The sequence below is a fragment of the Bison bison genome, unplaced genomic scaffold (assembly GCF_000754665.1).
Source record: "Bison bison bison isolate TAMUID 2011002044 unplaced genomic scaffold, Bison_UMD1.0 scf7180017864037, whole genome shotgun sequence".
NCBI lineage: Eukaryota > Metazoa > Chordata > Mammalia > Artiodactyla > Bovidae > Bison > Bison bison.
In genome coordinates this window covers 5,214,807-5,220,908 of record NW_011494609.1, presented here as the reverse complement: position 1 = coordinate 5,220,908, position 6,102 = coordinate 5,214,807, and the positions used below count along the sequence as shown (strand labels likewise).

The 6,102-nt window shown below is 48.6% G+C and overlaps 1 long non-coding RNA gene across 1 annotated transcript; it reads right to left on the bottom strand.

Moving 5' to 3' along the window:
- Window positions 1-2,049: 2,049 nt before the first annotated feature.
- On the bottom strand, window positions 2,050-5,984 carry LOC104984905. Its single transcript, XR_824812.1, has 2 exons — window positions 5,543-5,984; window positions 2,050-2,405 (listed from the first exon to the last, which is right to left on the bottom strand). It is a non-coding gene; the product is annotated as an uncharacterized LOC104984905 (long non-coding RNA).
- Window positions 5,985-6,102: the final 118 nt, after the last annotated feature.

Sequence of the window (6,102 nt, the reverse complement as noted above, 5' to 3'; positions counted from 1 at the left end):
ACTGTCCCAGTGCTCTGTCAGGCAGCAGATCTGTGATCACTGCACATCCTGCAGTGTAAAGTGCACCCTGCATTTCCTTTGCTGTAAGGTGAGATCCTGTGCTAGAGGAACTAACACTCCATAAACCCTTGCTGGCTGACACCTGTGGACAGGAGGTTAAACCTATCTATGCAGTATGAATCTATTTCTGTGAAAACAAACTGCTGGCCCTTCCCGGATAGAAGAGTTCCAGTAGAGCAAATGGCTGGTTGAACTTCATGAAAGGAACCACATCGGGAGCTCCTCATTGGTCTCTTGCTGACAGGTTAGACCAAGTGAGTGGTTGGATCAGCCTTGGGCCCATAAATAGCCTCTAGCTCCATTACTTTGGTCATTCTGTCCTTGTACCCATCGTGCCAGCACACAGGTTGCCAGTAAGAAATGCTGTCCAATGTCAACTGTTAGAATTGTTCTGTCTGCTTGGTGCCCATCCCAGTACGTCTTCCCATGTGCTTTCCTTATTCCCAGTCACAGAGGTCACCCAGCACTGCCCTGTGTCCACATATATTCTCACCTTGGGCCACTCCTTACACACAAAAGTGAATGACAGGCGCTCTTCCCAGTGGGGGATATGTCTCCACTGCTGTCTTTCAAGGCCAGCCCTGCATGAGGCTGTAATGTAGCTGCTGTCCACTTTCATGCTGATCTCAGGTGCTAAGTCAGGCTTAAAACTCAATATTAAATAAACTAAGATCATGCCTATCCAGTTCCATCACTTCATGGCAAATAGAAGGGGAAAAGGCAGAAACACTGACGTATTTCCTCTTCTTGGGCTCTAAAATCACTGTGGATGGTGACTGCAGCCATGAAACTAGAAGACAGGTGCTCCTTGGAAGAAAAGCTATGACAAACCTAGACAGTGTATTAAAAAGCAGACATCACTTTGCCAACAAAGGTCCAGATAGTCAAAACTATGGTTTTTTCCAGTAGTCATGTACAGATGTGAGAGTTGGACCATAAAGAAGGCAGAGCACCAAAGAATTGATGCTTTCAAACTGTGGTGCTGGAGAAGACTGTTGAGAATCCCTTGGACTGCAAGATCAAACCAGTCAATCCTAAAGGAAATCAACCCTGAATGCTCATCGGAAGGACTGATGCTGAGGCTGAAATCCAATACTTTGGCCACCTAATGTGAAGTGCCGACTCATTGGAAAAGACCCTGATGCTGGTAAAGATAGAAGGCAGAAGGAGAAGGGGGTAACAAAGGATGAGATGGTTAGATGGCATCACCAATTCAATGGACATGAACTTGGGTAAACTCTAGGAGATGGTGAGGGAAAGGAACACCTGGTGTGCTCCCATCTATGGGGTTGCAAAGAATCAGATCGACTTGGCAACTGAACACCATCACGAAGCCAATCCATCCAGGAATGAGGCTCAAGATTTTCCCCCTCTGTCCACATGTCCTAAAGGCCTCCCCATATGGTCATAGGTGTGAAAGGACAAAGGGGCTCTGATACAGGAACAGTGGGTGCTCTGTGGGTCTGGGCCACCTATCCTGCACTCACCTGTGACCCCTGAACAGTCTCATGCTGTCTTGAACATTCTCCTTCCACCTGGTAGTGGATTGCTGCTGGGCCAAACCACCCTGATGACCTTGTGAGTTTGGCAGAACCCCCTAACAAGGCACTGTTTTGTCTGCATGTTCACTTGGTGTCCCAAGGCCAGATGTTCCATCTCTATCAGAGCACAGAAGCACACCAAGGCTTTTTTCCCCCTAAAAGGCAAATAATTCTCTGCTTCCAGGGGCATGGCAGAACCTAGGGTCCTGCTTCGTGAATCTCCTACTGAGATGTGCCAGAAACTCCACATCATGTCGTTCCCCACTACCACCACCTCCACCTGCTAGACCATATGGCTGGGGCAGCACAGCTGCCTGCATCACAGCCTTGACCAATTACAAAAACTCTTACTTTTCTGGGTTCTTCTCAAACCTGGAAGTCTTCCAAGTCACCCAGTATTTGGGCCAGAGCACTATTCTTAGGTGTGGAATAGGCCACTTCCAGAACCTGAAAAGACCCAAAAGTATCTTCCTTTATTGATGGCTGAAGGTGCAAGATGCAATAATTGTCTTTGCCTTTTGAAAGGGATGCCCTAGGGCACTACTGACCACTGGATCCCTAAAAATGTTACAAATGTAGCAGGTCTCTGAATCTTCACAGTGTTTATCTGCTACTCTCTGGAACACCTGTATCTTACCAAGGCCTCCAGCATCTTTGTAATATTATTGGTGTAATGGAGCAGTGTGATATTCTTTAGGATGGTGAAGTCTTTGGACTACAAGAGGGCAAGAGAGGTAACATAGCCTTCGGGCAAAACTGCATCTGTGTTCCATGTGAATGGGAAATGGTCCTGATCCTTTTTTCCTGATGGGGACAGAAAAGAACACACCGAATCAGTAGCCACCCCCTGCATCTGACACAGAAACTACTATCAGGGCTGCCACTCGGTTGAGTTTGCAGTGTACTGCCATCCTCCAGGACCCAATTTCTGCAGGGATCACACTGGTGAATTTAAGATTTGGGGGACCACCATGCTGTATCCTTTAGATCCTTAAAAGTGGCCCCCAGTTCTGCCACTGTCTCACCCCTAGAGACTCTATGATCTTGACTGGAACAGATCAGTTTTAGAGGTCAGTTTTCCACTTGACTTTTCAAAACCAGTCAGTTTTCCACTTAACTTTTCCTGTTGTGATAGCTCTAACCCTACAGGTCAGGGACTCAACCTGAGAGTAACATTAATTGCCAAGTACATCAATGCCAATTATTCAGTTTGGGACAGGGGAAATGACCACAAGCAGGTCCACAGAGTTGGTGGGCCTACTGTAAGCTGGACCTTGGGGAGGACTCCATTAATTATCTGGTCACTATGCAGCCACTCTGACAGGGAAGCCGTGATGATAATGCAGATGTCTGGATATCAAAGTCAATTCAGATTTTGTGTACATCTTCAGTACACAGTCTTCAGAATGTTTGGTTACCCACTTTCCCCCTGGGTGTAGTTGTCAAAGGAAATGGCTATTGGACTCTGGAAAAGGACTTCAGGATTCATTTCTGTATCTATTTGTGGTATGCTGCAGGGTCCTTCTTGGTATTTGGCCACCTCTTCAGTACATCTGAAAACCAGCTCAGTCCAGAAACTGGCTGTGGGATCCTGATTTTCCTATTCATCCATCCTTAACTTTTTTCTGCTGGTATTTTCAACTGCCCATCTGTTTTGCCTCTAGGGATGCTGTGTTTTATTAACCATTTCTGCAACTGTCCACAGGTCAGGGTCCCTTGGCTGCCACTCAGGTCTTGCTGGCCACTGTAATTTGCAGTACTGACTTCTGTCAGTTACAAGCTCCTTCCTGACCTCTTTACTGCTAGGATCCTATCGCCCACCGCCCTCCCCACTCCCCGCAAATGCTGTTCAGGAGCAACCTTTCCTACTGTCAGCTCTTGCCTACATTGGTGAGCCACCACTGACTAGTGGGAATGGCCGTGTGTGGGCATGCTGGCCGACACCTCCAATCTGGGCTCCAGCATCGACTGTCAGACATGTGAGTAAATGAACCTTCAGATCATTCCAACCTCCAGCCTTCCAGCTGTTCCAACTGAAGCCCCAGATGACGTAGCTCAATTCCACTCTGCCCTGACCCTCAGCAACTTAGGAGAATAAATGATTCTTGTTTTAAGCCACTAAGTGTGTAGTAATTTGTTATATGGCAATAGACATAGCATCACTTTAGGAGTTTGCTATTGGTCTTTGCCTAGGTGTTAAATCCTGTATCTTAGAAGACTGGTCATAAACCCTGTATCTTAGAAGACTGGTCATAAGTCTTTTACCAACTTTACACTCCAGTTTTCTTCTGATTTCTGCAGGGCTCATGCTGGTGAATTAAGCAAGGATGCTGAGGACCACCACTCATCAAGCACACTTATAATCCAGCCCCACAAAAACTTTCCTAGCTCCTGGCAGTTGGCTGGTTCTTACAACCTGTCATGGACTAAACTGTATCCCTGCAAAAGATGTTTAAGTCCTAACCCCCAAGTACCCATGAATGTAACCTTATTTGGAAATAGGGTCTTTATAGGCAATCAAATTAAGATGAGTATTGTAATTAGAGCAGGTAAAAATCCAATAACTGGTATTTTCAAAAACAGGGAATTTGGACACAGAAACATACAAACATATAGGGAGAAAGGCACATGAACATCAAGGCAGACTGGCACAATGCATCTACAAGCCAAGTAACACAAGATTGCCAGCAAACCACCAGAAGCTAGCAGAGGAATAGAAGATCCTTCCCTCACAGCCCTGTCACTTTGTTCTAACTTCCAGCCCCTAGAACTGTGAGATAAACTTCTGTTAAGCCACCCAGTTAGTGGTACTTTGTTACTGCGGAAGGAAATGGCAACCCACTCCAGTGTTCTTGCCTGGAGAATCCCAGGGACGGCGGAGCCTGGTGGGCTGCCGTCTATGGGGTTGCACAGAGTCAGACACGACTGAAGCGACTTAGCAGCAGCAAACTAATGTGTTCTTTTGAGGGGAAGAGGGTTATAGTTTAGCTGAATTATACTAAGAAATAACCATAATCATATGCCTATTGTCCAACAGACTGGGGAGTGGGGGGCTAGGTTGGTAGGGAAAGGTGAGCCACATGGGCAGGCTCCAGAGGTTCAAGACAGTCGAGGGGGTAGTGTGGGATGGGGTGGGGGTGAGGAAATCTTTGAGGGCATCTACCCAGATTTCCCCAACCAGGATCCCAAACTTAGCAAAACAGAATTGTCTTGATTGGGTGTTTACCATCATAGAGACTCTTGGGCCTAGTCCTTGTCTTTATTGTTTCAATGCAGGAAATGAGGATTTCTTGGCATGCAATCAAAGAGACTCCATCACTTTCAATGGTCTATTGGTAGCCATCAGCTGTCCATTATTTTTCTGAACAGTATCAGTAGTATTAAAGAATACTGGAGTGGGTTGCCATGTGCTCCTCCAGGGGATCTTCCCCATCCAGGAATGAAACCTGTATCTCACATCTCCTGCATTGGCAGGCAGGTTCTTTATAACTAGCAGCACCATTTAGATGATGCCCACTTCCATTATCTTTCCTTATAGCTAATATTTCCATCATAAACAGGTCACTAGGGCATTCATTCACTTCACTGGTTCACACTCCTACCTCAACCCAGGTCAAAAATTAACTCTGGGGCAAGCACTGCTCATCAGAGGCCTTCAGTATTGGCCCAGTGGCCAGATCGTTCTCCTGCTGGCTCTGTCACCTGAAGGACACCTGATGTGACGTAGCAAAGTGACCCTCTGCGTACAGTTGTGAGTACTGACGTCCACCACAGTCCACTGATGCACTTCCCGCGACACTGCGCAACAGTTCCCTCTGGATTCTCCAGTGTGTGTGTGTGTGTGAGGGGGGCTCAGTGCAGCTCCACTACCCAACCCCCCCAGGCTCCGCACGTCTGTAGTTCCCTCAAGTCTGTCCTCGCACTTCCCAAGATCACCTCACCGTCTGAAATTGCTGCTGGAGCTCCTTCCAAGGCTGTTTTGAAAAGCACTTGGACTAATACACGTCATAACGGGTCTATGAAGGACGTCCAAAGGGGCCCGGGGTGTCCAGCTGGCTCCTGGGAGTTGTGAAAAGCCTCATGAGTGAGGCCCGTGCTGGGAGGAAAGCATGTGGACGCATTCCTCAAGAGGAGGCCCAGCGCGCCCGGAAGCCTCAACGTCCTCCATCTCAGCTGCGCCCCACCGTCCGCGCGGACTCCACACCAGTGCCCGCTGCTCGCCCGCTGAGGAGCCTGAGGGATCGCCGCGCACTGACGCCCGCCTGAGTCCAACGGCCCACTGTACATGGGCTGAGAGAGGCCTCGTGCCCGAGACCCCAACACTGAGGTGACCGCCCTCTCAGCCGAGCCTGCGCTCGGGCCAGTCCGCGATCCAAGCCTCCCGCGCAGAGCCTCTCGGGAGTGACTTTCTCTCGGCTCAGTCAATGGACGCCCGGGGCGGCTTCGCCGCGTTCTCGCGGCCAATGGCAACGAGCGTCTGGTGTTGCTGGGCGGGGCCAGG